Source organism: Diuraphis noxia, unplaced genomic scaffold, assembly GCF_037042655.1.
Source record: "Diuraphis noxia isolate RWA-SAM2 unplaced genomic scaffold, SU_Dnox_SAM2 contig0003, whole genome shotgun sequence".
Classification (NCBI taxonomy): domain Eukaryota; kingdom Metazoa; phylum Arthropoda; class Insecta; order Hemiptera; family Aphididae; genus Diuraphis; species Diuraphis noxia.
This window is the reverse complement of record NW_028301713.1, coordinates 51,047,857-51,066,125: the sequence shown is the minus strand read 5'-3', so window position 1 is coordinate 51,066,125 and position 18,269 is coordinate 51,047,857. Positions and strand designations below refer to the sequence as shown.

Genomic DNA, 18,269 nt, shown 5'->3' with positions numbered 1-18,269 from the left:
ATGGCTTGATGGTTTTAAAATATTTAGATATCTGTGTTTGTCTGTAAACGCCTCATGAAAAGCAAAACTGCCAGGATTTTCAACTTCGATAGTTTTTTTTCTGGATATGGAAATATTGATCTAGTCAGTAAGTTCTAAGTACTGTTTAAATTAATCGATGAAAACGAAAACAAAATAACGAGATAGGCGGGAAGTGTATTAGTTTTTTTTTCTGTTATGCAATAATTAATAATTTTAAAGACTTGAATTATTCATCTTATTTTTTTTCTCATAATTCTACAGTCATTTCACCATGTTGTCCGTTATTATTTACCATACAACGATTACATGAATATTTTGATTCATTTTAAGCTATTCATATGACGAACATATTCAAGCCGTTAAATGGTATGTTGGCATTAACTATTACAATACAAGCTAACAAATAATTATATAAATTTATTAAAAAATAGAAATATAAGCTAAGAGAGGCTATATCTAACTAAAATCATAGACACTAATTCATCATCAAATTAAAATTCCACAAATCCATTAAAGTGACAAACTCAATTCGTACTATAAAAAGATATGCACTTTACACATACAAAAAACTGTATAGCAGTATGAGCAACGATTTTCCCATTTTTTTTTTATATTACTTATTTATTAGTTTAGTTAACCCTTTTTAAATTGTGTTATTTTACAAACTGTAAGAAATAAAACGCATTATAATTTTGCAAAAACCACTTAACCACCTCTAAAAACAAACATTCAGATCATTTTCATTATTAAAATATTCAGTTAGGAAAACACGTTTAATTTGGAAGAACAAACGGAAATAATCATGATTTGTTTATAGAAAGGCACAACGGAAATACAAAAAAAGGATTTATTAAATTATGATTAACTCCATTACAAAATGGCTTATTTAAATAATTGCTAACATGATGCAACATGACGGCAACAGTCGACCAAATGTAAATTACATGCACACAATAATATATAAATATAACGCATATAGTAGAAGTTTGAGTTGACCTCGTCCAGCGTCCAGCATGCAACATTAATTACCTACGAGAGCATTATTACTAAAATGAATGCTTGTTGTTTTTTTTTTTTTTTTTAACTCTGAAAATATTTCAATTTTTTTACTTTACTTTTATCTATGTAATAATATATTATATATATACAATTCCATCAATTGTTTATATTTTAAACATTTGTACTACCCCCTAGGCCCTGAGGATATTTTAAAATACTATGTCGATATTCAATTTGAATACGGACATTTTATGGAACTAGAATTTATAATACGATATTATATACCCTATTAGTTATAAGTAAATTGTGTAATTCGACGTGGTAAATCTAAAAAAATATCATTATTGTTATTCTATTTTAAGAGCAGGGAATAAAATTATTTAAGTAATTAGTTTTAAACTATATTCCTTTACTTTTATAAGTTATAATGCTCTTGAGTCTTGGTAATGATATAGGTACATTGTTATGTTTTGTATCTTTTCAGTTAAAACTATTTTAAACACAAATTATCCAATATGATATTTATATTATATATTTATATTTATATTTATATTATCCAATATAATTATTCAATAGTCTTTGATGCATATATAATACCATCCTCTGAATTGTAAACGAATTATAACTTTATTAGTTATCAGTATAAGTATTTAGTTACATTGGATGTGTTTTATCTTGAAACGAATCTAAACTGAAGTAAGATAATAAAATGCATAATGTATTAAGTAATCAGTCAAACTTTGTGTATACAAATTCCTTGGATATATTCGGTGTTATATAATTTATTCATATAATTACAATGTAAAATATTTTTGATTTAAAATATTGTTTTTTATTAACTATAGGCCATGACTGATAACCATTCATATCTTACAATATTAACTATAATTTACTAATAAAAATCCTGTAAGGAATATAAGGAATAATTAATTTCATTTCATTTCAAGTTCACTAAATAAAATTTAAAATTTCAGGATTCTTGATAAAAAAATAAAATCCTAATTATACCCACATTATTTTGGTATGAATAAAATATGTATTTTGTTTTTTTTTTTTATTACTTAAGCTTCGTTAATTGAGGCCATTAGCTGTAGGTTGATTGGTACTGTTGGGTTTGGACTATAAATTTTTGGAACACTTGTTTGTTTGGCAGACTTTCTAGTAAGCACCCATAGGTTTTTATCATGCCTAGGTGGGGGCCTCTCTTTCTCCGGACACCGTGACTACCCAAAAAGAAGTGCCACCCGTGACTGAGGTTCGAACCAGCGACGAATATGTATTTTTATTATTAGGTAAATAAACAAGAAATTTGATCATTATCTTTTAACAAATTATTGGCTAAAATTATTAGAATTTTCATAAAAACAACAATTTGTTTTCATAAAAGTGTTATATTTTTATTATGTGTATCTCAATAAAAATGTTTATTAGGTAATTAAAATATTAATATATTATGTTTCCAATACAATTAAAAAATATATTGTTATCATACGATTTTGATGTATTAATGTCTTTGCTAATTCTATTAATTTTCATTGAACCAGAAACTATAAAACAAAATACTTTGTTTCATGAAAAAAAAAATATATACATATTATATTATATACAGTGTCCCGTGAGGATTTACCCATTGCGATATCACCCAAAATAATGGTAATATTTAAATTCTGGTTTTGTAATAAGACTCACAGAGATGAGGACTTAAATTATTTCATATTTTAATTTATTTTAATGTTTTGGTAAAAAAGTTAAAAAATATATTTTTTTATTTAATTATTTTCCAAAAAAATTTACCATATCAATTTTGTCGAGTTTATTTATTTTCATTAATTTCCTGATTCTTAAGTATTTTTTTTAGTTTCGAGAAAAATTGTGAATTATTTAACACCGTATAATGTTATCACTTATCAAACATGTGATCCACCACGCCACGCGCATTCCCATACATCCAGCCGAATATTTTCCGTGTTCTTAATAGTTATAATCATATTTTATTTCTTCTAATCTAGAAAAAATATTAAAAATTAGGAAATTAATGAAACTAAGATATTGAAACGTCAATACTTTCAAAAAAATAAAAACTCTACTAAATTTTAATTTTTAATTTTTTTGGAAATAATTAAATATAATATATATTTTTTACAAAAACATTAAAATAAATTAAAAAATGAAATAATTGTAGTTCTTATCCATGTGAATCTTATTATAAAACCATAATTTTTAAATCTTCATTATTTAGTCAGATATCGCAATGGGTAAATCCTTGAGGGACATCTTGTATATATATATATATATTTCTACTTGGTTTGTTTCATAAAATCTAGTTTGGTAGAATTAATTTAATATTCAGGAGATGCTATGATAAAATGAGTCAATTTTTTTTTTCGATATTTTTAAAGGAATTTATATTAGATTACCTCACTGAATATTCTACGTATATGTAACTAAATCACGTTCTAATACACGGGTCTACGACAAAATGGCGAAACAATTAACCGCGAATGTAAAAATCGAGAATTTATAATAGCGAATTTTAAAATAAGCGAAACTCTAGATTTTTATAATTTCTTTTTCAAATACTATAAATTAACATACACATGTTTTCTTAAATATTTGTTAGAAATAAAACCATCTTTAAATCCTACATCGGTTATAACAGACTTTGAACATGCCTCAATAAATGCATTCAAAACTGTTTTTCTAAATGCATATGGCGACAAATTCAAAATATTGGTCTAGTCGAAAATTATATTAATAATTCCAATTTTGCTCTTCATATTTGTATATTAGCTGCTTTGGTCTATGTTTCACCAGACAACGTTATTAAAGCATATGAAGAAATTTTAGAAACACAATTCTATGTTGAAAACGAAGAACTGTTAATTCCATTATTAGATTATTTCGAGGATAACTGGATAGGAAAAATGACAGGAAGACGAAGAACTCGACGAAAACCAAGACATCATATTGATATTTGGAATTGCTACTATTCTGCAAAAAATGGTCTTCCTATAACAAATAATGCTGTCGAAGGCTGGCATAGAGGATTGACATCTGTTATTGCTTTGTAAAAGGTGTAGCATATAATAATTTGTCACTAAATGCCTAATCGTCTAATCGTATATTTTCGCTATTACCTATATATTTTCACTCTTTTTTAAAATGCATTGTTTTTATTTTCGCCATTATTAATTCGCGGTTATTGTTTCGATTCTTTGGCCGGATACCCTAATACACTACCTAGGTACAAAGAAATTAATTGTTATCTAAATTATTCTTTATAAACTCATCTGAGTAGTATATACCTCATATAACAGCAATTTTATATACCATAATAATAAATATTATGAATACTAAGATTAAAAATAATTAAGTAAGGGGAAAGCTTGGGTATTTCTTCCTCCGAAGTGCATTTAATCAATATTTGTGACAATAAGAGGAATAACTAACGCAATTCAGTTTGACCAGTGGTGTTGTTATAGGTATTATGCTGCACATGTATTATAGTCCGCAATAAACATTTCTATTGACAATTTTCCCAATAAAAGTTTAGGTATTATATTTATAAATAATTCGTATGGCAACGTTATTTCTTTGCCTGGATCGTATTAGAGGATACTTCAGTTTTGAATGGCGTGTATCTGCTATTTCCACCAGAACAAGTTACTACTATAATATAATACGTATTATGATTTATTTTTATGTATTCTTAATCTCAAACTTAGTAAACCTAACCATATATTACCATGATTTTTACCATAATAGTTAACTATAGTCAAAAACTATCCACCTCATGATGAATTCTTACATTCAAATTTATCAATAAAATAACATGCCATTTTCGTTAGTAGCTAAATGGTACATATTATATATATATATATATATTTTTTTTTACATTTATTGAAATATTTATAATTTTTTTTTTTATTAATATAGCTTCGGCAACATAGGTCATTAGCTTTTGAAGATTATACAATTATACATATATTTACATTTTTTTTTTTTTTTACAATATTAGTGGCTTAATTTTATTTTATTATCAAATTCTTTTTTCTAAGTTTAATGTCTTGAGGAATGATATGATGTTTTCTGGTTGGTAGTCATTTTAATATGTAATAGTATTTATTATAAGTATGTTTGCGTAATGAATTATACAATGAACTGAGGATAGGAGAAGAGAAGTCACCCAGCAGTAACACTCGAAATACACGATAGACCATATTATATATAATGTATGTTACATATTATTGATTATTTTTTTTTATTGTATTATATTAAGTATGAGAAAATTGTTGAAGATACTATAACTGTGTAGTTATTATTATGTTCAGTGTAGTATACATTACATTTGTCATACTATAACTTTGGAACAAATACTTGGAATTTGTCTAACCACTCGTAAAGCCCATTCTCCCGGTACCACATTCCATTTAATACATTCGTTTAGTGTATTATTATTGTTCATAAATTACCGTTCGCGTGAAATTTATTGCTAACTGCTAAAAACGAGTTTAGAGATCGTGTAAATTAAATTATGCCTGGTTTAAAGAAAAACACAAACATCTCGGTTTTTTTTTTGGTATAATATTTTAAATATTTATTATTTATGTATTTTTAATTAAAAATAATTATCTATGTGGCAATATGATTTGAAAAATAAAATTAATAACATAAATTTAAAAAGTAAAATAGTGCTAAAAAAATCAGAAACTCTTAAAAATAGTAATTTTCTCACAATTATGGTTGTCGTATTTTGGTTACAATTATTGTAATACAATTATTTTGTTATAGTTAAAAAAGCTAAGAAAAAAAAATTAAAGAAAGTTATGACACTACCCAAATTTACTTGAACTAAGAATTAAGATGCAATATTGAGTTGTAGTATTCAGATTCTTATTATTATTATTTTCCACATTAATGGTCATTTTTATTTTTTACTTTATCGTCTAGTAGAACTTTTTAGAACATCATCAGTATAGTGATAATATTATTATTGAATAGATGTTTTGTATCATAGGACATAGGTATTATACTTTAATTTAATGAATTTAATTTTGTTAAACGTATTTTATTTGAATGTACATTATTAGTATTTAGAAGCCTTGACAATTATAATTAAATGTGTGAGTTGTTAACTTTTAATAAAAACATGAAATACAAATAAAAAGAAGCAGTCATACTTTTGATGTGTTTTTTTTTAAATTTAAATTTAAAGAGCTTCCACAAATGAATATTACTTACCAAGCTTGTTTTATATACTGACATACTGTTACAATTGTATTATATTATACTTCTGTGTTTTACGTGTCTATGCGTATCTAATTTATTCCATTTTTTATTTATTTGTTGTATAATGCCAGTATTATTAAGTTACAGCGCATAACTAAATCTAACGTTTATAAAATTTTCAGGCAGAAATCATTAGTTGTATTTTCGTATAGTGGATATTTTCAAAGAATCTATAATTCATCTCAAAATAATATTGATATTTTTTTACAAGTATTTTTTTGACAGATTAGAATATCACCGTAACCCACTAATAAAAGATGCTAAATACCTTCTCACTCCCTGGAAACTCACAACGTAGATTCAAAAGCAAATGCTGTCGTGACCATTTAAATTAAATATCCCTCCTTAATACCTAAACAAAATACCAAGCTAAGTGCCACTAATGGATGGCTTCTTATTCAAGAAATCTACGTTAAAACCTTATCATATATGCTTAATGTACACAATTAATATTGTTCATGAAGATATAATTCACATGGCTCATTTATGTTTTTTTTTTTTACTAGGGAAACCCGTGGCAACTTATACGCCATTAGTTATGGGGTGGTACGGTAGGGGTTATTTTAGATTCTGAACGAAGTGATGAATGTATTGATTTTACAATAATGTGTGTGGTTTTTTTTGTGTGTGTCTGTGTACAGCATAACTAGTCGAAATAATAATTTCAAACTTTGGGGGTGATTTCCGATGTAAAAGTGAATATCCTTGGTGCATTATAAAGGTCAAAAGTAAACATTTTCCAACAGTTTTCAAAAAAACCAAGAAAAAAAATTACAGAAAAACCAGTTTTCGACTAAATTGATTTTTTTATATGGTTATAACACAAAAACTAATCCCTAAAAATACTTTAAATTTTCACCAAATGTTTATGTTAGTGATATCTATAAACAGTTTAATTTTAACAAAAATTCGTCAAAACCATGAAAATTTGCAAGTAATTTTGAAGTTGAAAAATCATAAAAATTTTTGTGTTTATAACTAAGGATTAAAAATACAACACTAAGTTTTCTATTAGTTTTCCTTCAAGCAGCTATAGAGCAATTTCGAAGCATCATTACAGGAAAAATTTTAAGTGCGTTTGAATTTTAAATTCTTACGAAATAGCATAACGATAACGATTTATCCTCAAACGAATTTAAACATTTGTTATTATTAAAAAAGTATAAGTCGTAGATACTTGAAAATTTTACCAGTTGTTTATATTGGCATTTTTTTTACATGATTTAATTTTCAATATATTTTGACTTTTTTTGAAATATTTATAGACTACTGAAATTTTCAATTTTTCTGATAAACATTTTTTGAAGTGTTGATAAATTTTTTTTGGCCCTATCAAAATACTTGAAAATTTAAAACAAAGTTCCTAATTAGCATTTGAAGTTCAAATTTTGACTAAATACGTAAAAATTACAGCAATGTTCAAATTATCTTAGATAGAAATTCATAAAAGTTTTTCTTTTTAATTCTAAGATTTGAGAATTTAATACAAGGTTCATAATATATTTTTACAATAGCAGTTGAAAAATAAAAGAAATATATAGCCACAATTTTTTTTTACAAGCATTCGAACTTTAATTTTGACAACATACGTAAAAATCACGAACATTTGTAAATTATTTTATCCTAGAAATTCATAAAAAATTTTTCTTTTATATCTAAGATTTGAAAATTTAATACAAGGCTCCTAAAATATTTTTTCAATAACAGTTGAAAAATAAAATAAATGCATAGTCACATTTTTTTTTACAAGCATTTAAATTTTAATATTGACAACATAAGTAAAAATCACGAAAATTCGCAAATTATTTTAAGCTAGAAATTCATAAAAAAATTTCTTTTTAAATCTAAGATTTGAAAATTTTAATAATCTATACTATATCCTAGACAGATAAACCGTCTCCGTTCAGAATCGTTTTTCGTATACAATGATATAATAGCTAGGTATCAATGCATTCAAATTTAACCTACCCTAGTCAGAGGTCCACCCCACCCCCTAATGTACAGCAGAGCGATACCCACTTTCCCGCTTTTTGTATATTTTATTGGTAGATTTTAAAGTTGGCCGTGTTGTAACGTGTGTTTGTGTGTGTATGGAAAGGGTATAGTATTAAAAATCCCGGGAGGTCACCTATCCGGGAACTAACAACTGTGGCCAGTACTTGCGCTCGTTGCGTTTCGTAGATTTAGCGTACGACTGCTCCTCACCAAGACACTGTATATTGTATAGTTATAATATTATATTTTTTAGAGCTCGGTATAACATTTGTTTGGTTTTTTTTTCTTTATTATTATTCAAAAAAATTTACTAGTGTAAAATAATCATATTTTATTTTATTTCGCTTGAAATAATTTTACTAAACTAGTTCACAAATTAATTATAACATTATAATTTTATATAATATTATATAGATAATAATCAAACAAGAGTTATTTTATTCCTCTGCGTTAGATTATTTCAAAAATCAATGGAATAATTCAGATGGAACTACCATGGTATCATTCTTAAAATTGTTCGAGTACTATTATATGAGCCCATAGACTACGTAAATACATATCATTCAGCAGACTGACCGTCGAACAAAGCGTTCATTCCATCTTAAATACGTATGCTGGCTGAATACAGAATGTATTGTTTAAACTATTTTATTTTAGCGATGAAAGGTCATTCAGAATCAATAAATTTGTTGGTTTCTGAAACAACTGAACAACAATAAATAAATCAATCATCATATTACCATGATACAGTGTGTTTTTTTTTTATGAAATTTTGCTCACAATTATTTAAAACAATTTATTGGTGTATAATGTAAATATTAACCAAAAATAATCAGGGCTCATGAACAGTCACCACTTAAATTTAATCTAATCGTATTAGAATAGCAGAGTAGGTAGGTATCCCATAAATATTGTTATTATTGTGTACCATAATTTATGACCTTACCAAAACTTGGCGGAATGTTTTTTTATTATTATAATAATATTATACCTATATGTCTATCACACAACGAGAAGTCAATCTGATTCGAGCTAATAACGAAAGTTAAACAATTTTATGTTAGCAGTTATTCATCTATGTTATACCGAATTTAATTATACGATTAATGCATAACTAATGATATTAAAATATATATAATACTGTAGTTAATTAATACAATTTATTGCATTAGGATAATTTACCTATAGAATAACGAATTACAAACAAAAATAAAACGTGTGACATTTTGGTATAAAATTTCATGAACTAAGATATACTAGCTAATATATATATTATATATCTTAGTTCATGATAAGATATTATAATCGATGCCAAAATGATAACTGATAAGTTGTACAATTGCTAAATAATTCAATCCGTTATTATAATATTTGTAAATCTTGAGGTATACTAAGTAAATATTTGCATAAACCTAATTTATACTATTATGCTTCACAGTATTCATTGAACCTAATATTCAACAATAAATATTTTAAGTTAAATAAACTTTGTTAAATTTTAATAGATTGATATGCAACCACATGTAACGTTGTAACTTTATAACCTGCTTCAATGCTTCAAAGTAACCATAAATTATTTTTGGCTTAAGATCAGTATCGATTTTTAAGCACAACATATTTGATACATTCAATGTGCCTACCAGTAAATATATTTGCTCACTTTTACCTTTATAAAAAAAGCAATGGTTGTGTAATAATTAATTATTAATTAATGAATAATTATTATTTTAACAAAAAAATTCGGTACAATATTGAAATGTTCTATGCACAAACAAAGTATTGATTTTAATGAGAAATTGTAAATTAGTTATATTTGAAAATAAAACAACATTCTGCTTCCTAAATCATTGTGTAATAAAAATTGTTCGTTTTCGTAAGTAACATAATCTATCTCGTCTAAAATAACATGAACGTTATTTCTCGTTTTAGGTAAGTTTGTTAAAATTGAACTAAAAGCTGTATGTATTTTTTTCTTTTATGTATCATACATCATACTACATATATTTAGTTGTAACAGTATCTATTTTAACACTATCTTAATTCAGCATGTAATAACTTGAAAGGCCTTTCACATAATAATGTTTAAGTAACTGCTTTTTTTAAAAAAAATGAGTTACTAACTTTTTGTCTAATAAGCATTTTTCAGGTAATATTTCAACTTGCTTTCGTTTGATAATATTTTGTCACTTTCGTCTTCTTTTAAAAAACCTTTACATATTTTGGTTTTACGATTCCTCCGTTCTTTATTGAAGGCTAACATATTTTGAAAACTAAATTTAAAACAATTAATTACTTTAATACATACCGTTTTCACTAATCATATACTGCACTTCAAATTTATCCATTCTAAAACTAGTTCATTTTAATATCAATTTAACTTGATAATTTTTAAAAATAAAATCATACAAAGAGAACACCTGAACATAATTGTTGGAAATAAACATAACGGTACTTGATCAATTTCGATAGTGTATTGTTATTATAGTTTGTAGGATTAATATGATTTTGATTATCTTATCATTACACAAAATAGTATAATAATATCTGTTCATTACCTTTAATCCCCCATAAATATAATCGTATCAAGGCACAAAAATCATAAATGTATTACACTTAGAAATTACAAACTTATTTTGATATGGTTTGAAAATGTTTAGAACCACTTATACATTTATTACTTAGAGAGAGGTATTAATTGACCCTTTTTGTTTACGATAAAATTTAAGGTACATCGGAAGGCAAATAGTTTATAGTCAGGAGTCAATTGGTTTAAAAATTATTAAGTTCGAGAGGCAACAAGTATGATTCAATTATTTCGTGATTTTAACTGACTTACGATGCCATTGATTTAAGATTGTTTAACGTGAAAACTATACAAGTAACAGATAAGAGAGAAATAAAAATTTAATTTTGGGTAATATTAACAACAGCATTACTAAATTTTTTTTTTTACTAAAAATTATTTGCAATCTTTGCAATTAAATATATGTAATCAATAAATTTGATAATGAATATTGACATGAGGTTGAGTCTATCAGTAGATATACTTTTAGGGAATGGGTACTTTTTAGTTATTATTGTTTTTTTTTTCTTAGTAGTACTGTTTCTAGACTACTGACTTTAAGTTTTCTAATTATATTGCCAGAAAATGAAAAGGAGGTTTGGTTAATAGGTTACTGTTAGTGTTTAAGTTAGTATGAAAATTTAAGTAGATATCTAATAGGTTTTTTCTAATTGATTGAAGATAGGAAAATTTAGGACCTTGTGAAAATTATATTTTATGAAACACCAAGGAGAAGACGTTACTATACATAAGAAAATGGATTGAAACGCCTAAAATGTTTTGCTATTCGCTTGCATTGCAGAGCCCTATAACTGAATATCATAATAAGCCCAGACTGGTTGAATTATTTACTTTTATTTTGTAAGTTAATTGAAAAGGAAAAGTTTAGATTTTAAGAGGGGTCTTTGGATGTCTAGAGTTAGTAGTTTTATGCTTAAGTATTATGTTTGTGTTTCAGATTAGGCGTTTATCTAAAAGTATACCAGGATAGTTAACTTAATTTAACGTTAGAATCAATTAATTTCATAATATCATTTAAAATTAGTACATATTGTGTCATTAAATAAGTTTCATTGTATTGGTGATATTTAATAACATTAAACTTTATTGAAAAAAATTTAAATATCTATTATTAAAACCATAGTATTAGATTGTTAATGTATTATTATTCGGTATTCTCAAGTAGCTATATTAAAATTAAAATAAATAATAATGTAACATTAATTCATACAATTTACATGTTTAAAATATATACATTTTAACCATAATTAAGTAATGATTTGTGTTTATTGATCCATAAAATGATTTTTAAAATTTTTTTTTTTTTTAATTGTTTAACACCTCCATTCCATATAAAATATAGGTAATATTAGATTTTAACACACATCGATTCTTGGTAGAAAAGAAAGGGAATTAATCTACAAATTTAAAGGTTTTGGTAAATAATAAATAAACACGAATTTAACAATATATTATTATGAAAAGTTTTTAGTAAACCATGTTTAGCTCAGAAGTTGATTTTTAATACACTTATTTATCAACCATTAAATTGTACTATTCAGTTTTTTTTTTAAATCTGTATCACCTAAATTAAACGTAGATAATTTTTTCATCAATTACTAAATTATCATGAAAGATGTGTATCATATATTTATTTTATTTTAACTAGTAAATTTTTCAAATGTTGGTTTTAATAAAATAAAATTGGTTTTATGCGTTTGAATTATAACTTCTATGTATTCTGAATATATAATTTTTGTAAAGTTCAGATAAGAGGATTTGTAAAATATTAAGGAATTTCTCGATTGCAACCTAATAAATATTTTAGAGGGTGGTGTTTGGGAAAAAGCTACTCTTCTCTACACTCTTCAAGAGAAAAGTAATATACATTTATTGTTGTTACTTTTTTGTATTATTATTATAACATATTTTTAACCAAAACTAAATTAGAAAAATTGAATTTAGGAGAATAAATCCATAGAAAACTTTAAATTTTCGTATATAAATAATATTGACGATATGAACGCAAAAGACATTATGATATTATAGGTATTATCAACTATGATACGTGTTTTACTAATTAGGATATGGAATATTTTAAAAATAATGTACGCACAGTTATTAAATTACAGTCCCGTGGCACACTTCGATAGTGACAATCGTATATGGCTAAGTTCTGTAAGATATCTACATCACGACATTTTTATACGGTCTCACCACTAATCAATAAAACGGACTAAAGGTATGATTGTAATTTATTATAACACTAATTAATATCATTACCGATGAACAAAACTAGTTATAATCATTACCATTCACCTTATGCCTCCTCCTAACCGAGGATCCCCTACGTCACCCAAACCCCCCTCCACACAAATTAAACCAATTTTTACCAAACAATCAAGCACTTCCTCCAAAATTCCACACCCAAACAATGCAGGACAAAAATCTAAGACATAAACCTTTACGATCAACAATAATATAGAATCATCCAACCAACAAAATCAACATCCTCAACCAACACCTTCAATATCAACCCTACAACAACATTCGCTGAGATATTGGCAATAGTTTGTTCCCTAAAAAGAAACAAGCAATTGTCTTTGACGTTGTAGATGAAGTATCGCAAATTGAATACATAAAAATGATAGGCGACATCGTTAAACCTATTAATATATTATCTGTCTCAAGAAGCTCAAAAAAAAGATTCTACGTCTTCCTAAATTCTAAAGAATTAGTAACTGAACTAATAAACTAATAACAAAACATAAGACAGTGAAATACAAAATGAATTAATTCATATTCGCCATTTATATAACACTGATAAACGATTCATTCTAACAAATGTATACAATAATATTCCAAACAGTACTATTTTAGAAGCTCTACGTTACCATAATATCATACTTACTAGCTCCATTACCTGCCTTAGAGCAGGTATACAACTAAAAGGTCATTCCCATATACTGAGCTTTAGAAGGAAATTTTTCATTAAAGTCGAAGGTTCAACAAAAATTCCGAACTCCTTGCTAATAAATTATGACTACCGCATATTTATCTCTGATGACTAACTTGCTTCAATTGCAAAATGATTGGTCATGTCTCATGTAGCATCAAAATACCCGAATATCGTAGGATCACAGAACTACAATAGTGAAAATAATATTGAAGATATTAGCGAGCCAACAATAGACCTCATTACCGACCATTGGGAAGATAACACAGAACCAATTTCATTCATGGAAAATATAGGAAATAAAGACCTAATTAATATTGAAAATGTAGCTATGGACATTGACTTAACTGTGACAATAACAGATAACGAAGGTATTAAAATAGCAGAATCGAACTCAACTACCTACATCTAACATCACACAAGAACCAATTAGTATAATTAACCCGTCGTATAGCGCACGGGGTAAATAATTACCCCAGACATTTTAAAAATATTTATAAAATATATAATACGGTATGTGGATATTTGATCATCTCAATAGCCTCAAATATTACATCTAAAAGTAGACTTTTATTGGTCATATGTTGTTTATGTACGTTATGTTTTATCTAGAACGTTATAAAGTCGTTATCGGCCGTATCTCGAAATTATTTGCCCCGTGCGACCTTCTAAATTGTAAATATTATTATTATGTAATTACCTATGACGACAGCTATTAATTGTTATTACCTGAGTTTTTTGATTTATTACAAATTATACGAAATATTCTTTAAAAAAAAAAAAAAAAAATGTTTTTATAATCACTCTGTATAATTTAAACTCTCTTTTTATACCGCCAACATATTTTATATTCTACTGAGAAATGTAAAATAAAATGTTTTCATAACAACAAGTTACTATTACCGAAAATAGTTATGTACTAACCATAATATAATAATTAATAACTAGCTATCTTTGAGGGGTAAATTTTTACCCCATGCGCGTAAATGAGACATCTAAATCCGTGCGCCGTACGACGGGTTAATAAGATCGACACAAAGCCGACCATATGAAAAAAAAAAAAAATTATTACTACATCTACAGCAACAAAAATTCAAAAAGATCAAGTTATTAAAAAATCCAAAATACTAGTGAGATCAAATTCAACAGAAAAAATTGCTGACAGCATAAAACAATTGAACTAGCTAGAAATATGACAAATAATAAACACCTAGATATAGATTTTGAAAAACTGAGAAATTCATTAATAAATACACAAGGAAACTCAGGCCTTATCAATATTCGCAATCAATATGGAACAGATACTAAAACCTTACTCAACACGATATAGATGATCATACCAGCAATTAAATCGCAAAGCTTGAAAAATAGATTAACACGCTTATCAACCAAATTATTAAAATCTTGTAACGATGAAAAACACAGGTATTTGTTTTTATATAATAGCTGGTGTTTTTATTATTACACACATTTATAATATATGATATTATGTGTTTACAATATTTTCTTTTAATATAATATTTCTGCCGTTCAAGCCACAGTAATAATAGGTTGAATGTACATAATGTTGTGTTTTTAATACAATATGTTCTTTTTATTTAAAATGACTGCTCTTCGAGCTACAGATAATAGTTTTTAATACGTTTTAAAATAAATCAAAAAGACAAGACTCACTATCTGTGTATGCAAATGATTGGAGTGTTGGCGGCAGGTTTTTACTGCGACAAAGACGTTCGGTCTGTTTGTCAGCTCGCGAAGTATGTCGACAGCAAATATACGTAGACAACGATCGGGCGGTGTCGAAAACTCGTCCTCGATGGCTGAATCGTTAAGTTTTTATGCCTCCGATGATCCTCAACAACAAACTTTAATGACGCAGAAATAAAGACGGCGTATCACAAATAGCGACGGCGACGGTTTATCCGCAACTATCCGGAGACATACGGCTTGACCAATACAGTGGTGAGCTGTATCACCGTAGAGTCCAAGGTAGCGGGGTGTTGGGGAAGTTTTCTTCCTCTCCTATACCTTGAGTGTGTAGCTTGAACAGTACGGGCAAACCGTACCGCTACTGCCACTGGCGGGTAAGGAGAGAAAAGATGATACTAAGTGCGAGGACTCCGCGGCGGGATCCTCTAGGCAGCGACGATTAAGTTAAACTGATAACGTGAAAAATGCGGCGGTCGGTGAATCGGTCGGATCGGTAATGACGTACGTATCGTATGGTATCGTGCCGGCGGCGTGTCTCCGACCGGTATATCTATAGTTCGTGAACGGTAGATAACAGGCAGTTGGGCTGTTACTACAATGTACTGTTAGTGTAATTTTTCGTGTTCGCGGTGTCGTTGCGTGTATTGGTGTGCAACCATTCATTCTGGACTCGTGTACATTAATTTGTACATTCATTAGATTATCGAGTTGTGTTGTAGTTTTTACATAATGTCCTAAAATGTTGTGTCGTCGTAAAGAAGAGCTCACGGCCCGCACTCTATACTGGTTCCTTGTTACTCACGATGTAATCATTTTACCTCTGATATATATATTAATCATCGACTAGTATGTTATTGCGTGTGTATTTACTTTATTCAATACTGATAGATGATGAATCGATCATAATATGTCATTATATATTAACAAAACGTCATTCAACTTGAAAACCAAAATGTACCTACTATGTCTGGTAGGTACTATGGCATTGTGGTTGACGCGTCCGGCTACTCTTAGAGAGCGCTAGTTATTCGTATAGGCCACCCGTTTTGTCCCGTTACAATCTATTGAATAAGAAAATCACGAAGAAACCAACCAAGATAAGGAAGACCTTTTGTCATCCATTAATTTCACATCTAATTAATGAGACAACTAACTACGTCATACTATTAACAAAATCACACTAATAAAATATATAACCAAACTAATTAAAATGCAAAATTTTACAAACAATTTCATCAATACTAAATATACCATACTACAGTGGAACATTAACGGCTATTATAAAAACTCCATGATTTAAAGAGGCTCTACACAAATACTCGCCTACTGCTATATTTTTACAAGAAACAAATTTCGACATCAACCGCATAGCAAACCTAAAGAACTATACTAGACATACCAAAAACAGAATATTCTAAGGGAAAGAGCCAGCGGAGGATCTACAATATTTATGCATATAAATCTTATCCAATTGATATATTAGACATAACATCTATTTTTGAAGTATCCGCAATAACAATACACCTGAAAAAAAAAACTCAACCAGGTACAATATATATATATCCCGAACCAACAACTATTTGACACAGATCAATTAACGAATATAATCAATCAACTACCTCGACCATTTATTTTTGTTGGTGATCTTAGTGATTTTAATAGTCACAACACCCTGCGGGGCTGTGAATACGTGAATACACATACTCTAGAGGAAAAAAATAGAAACACTGCTAGATATAGACAATATATTCTTATTAAATGATAATAGACCGATACCCTTCAATGTAGCAAATAGGTCACTGTCTTCTATTGACTTAGCTATAGCGTCGACGTCATTATCTACTAATCTAAAATGGTCCGTTAAAACAGAACTACACAACAGTGATCACTGACCAATATAAATATTATTTGAATACAGAAATACATCTAGTACATATACATCAAAAGAGAAATAGAACCTGAAAACTCCAAACTGGGAACTATTTGCACAACTCATTGAACTATAAATAGAAAAATTATTGAATAATAAAAAACAAGATAACATCGAAGATGAAATCCACTTTTTCAAAAGCATTATACATCAAGTAGCCCTACTAACAATAAAAAAGTAGTTTTTCCGGAAAAAACGGCCTGTTCCGTGGTGAAACGAAGAATGTAAAATTGCAATAAAAAACAAAAATAAAGCTCTCAACAAATTCAGGAAAACTAAACAACAAAACGATCTTATCACCCTAAAAAAAGAAAGAGCAAAAGCAAAATAATATATTATTAAAGAAAATAATAAAACATCTCGGAAAGAATACACGTCAACCATAATCAGTTCTGAAAACCCTGCAGTAATTTGGAATAAAATCCACTCTATAAAAGGAACTCAAAAATAATCTCAAATAAAAGCACTAAAGTTAAATGATCAAATAATTACCGATGATTTTTAAATAAGCAACGTATTAGGAAAACAATTTTACGATGTAAACAAAAATGTAAGTCCGGAGTTCGAAAATTATAAACTAAAAAAAAAAAAGTAATATATGATCTTACTTACAGAAAATCAAAACGAAGATACGCAAAAAGTAAATAATGAAATAACACTACAAGAAATTATTATACGCACTTAACAAAAAAAAACAACATTTGTGGCCCTGATAATAAACCATTCATATTTTTAAAAAATTTACTTATAATTGACATTGAATACCTCTTAAACCTTTATAACAAATTATGGTACCAACACATCCT

The 18,269-nt window shown here is 27.3% G+C and overlaps 1 protein-coding gene and 1 pseudogene across 2 annotated transcripts in view; both read left to right on the top strand.

The window, feature by feature from the left end:
* LOC107166965 (cell surface glycoprotein CD200 receptor 1-like) overlaps positions 1-18,269 on the top strand; it is a 242,660-nt gene that overhangs the window by 207,757 nt on the left and 16,634 nt on the right. The gene's annotated exons all lie outside the window — the stretch shown is intronic.
* On the top strand, positions 3,272-4,091 carry LOC149057504 (uncharacterized; annotated as a pseudogene).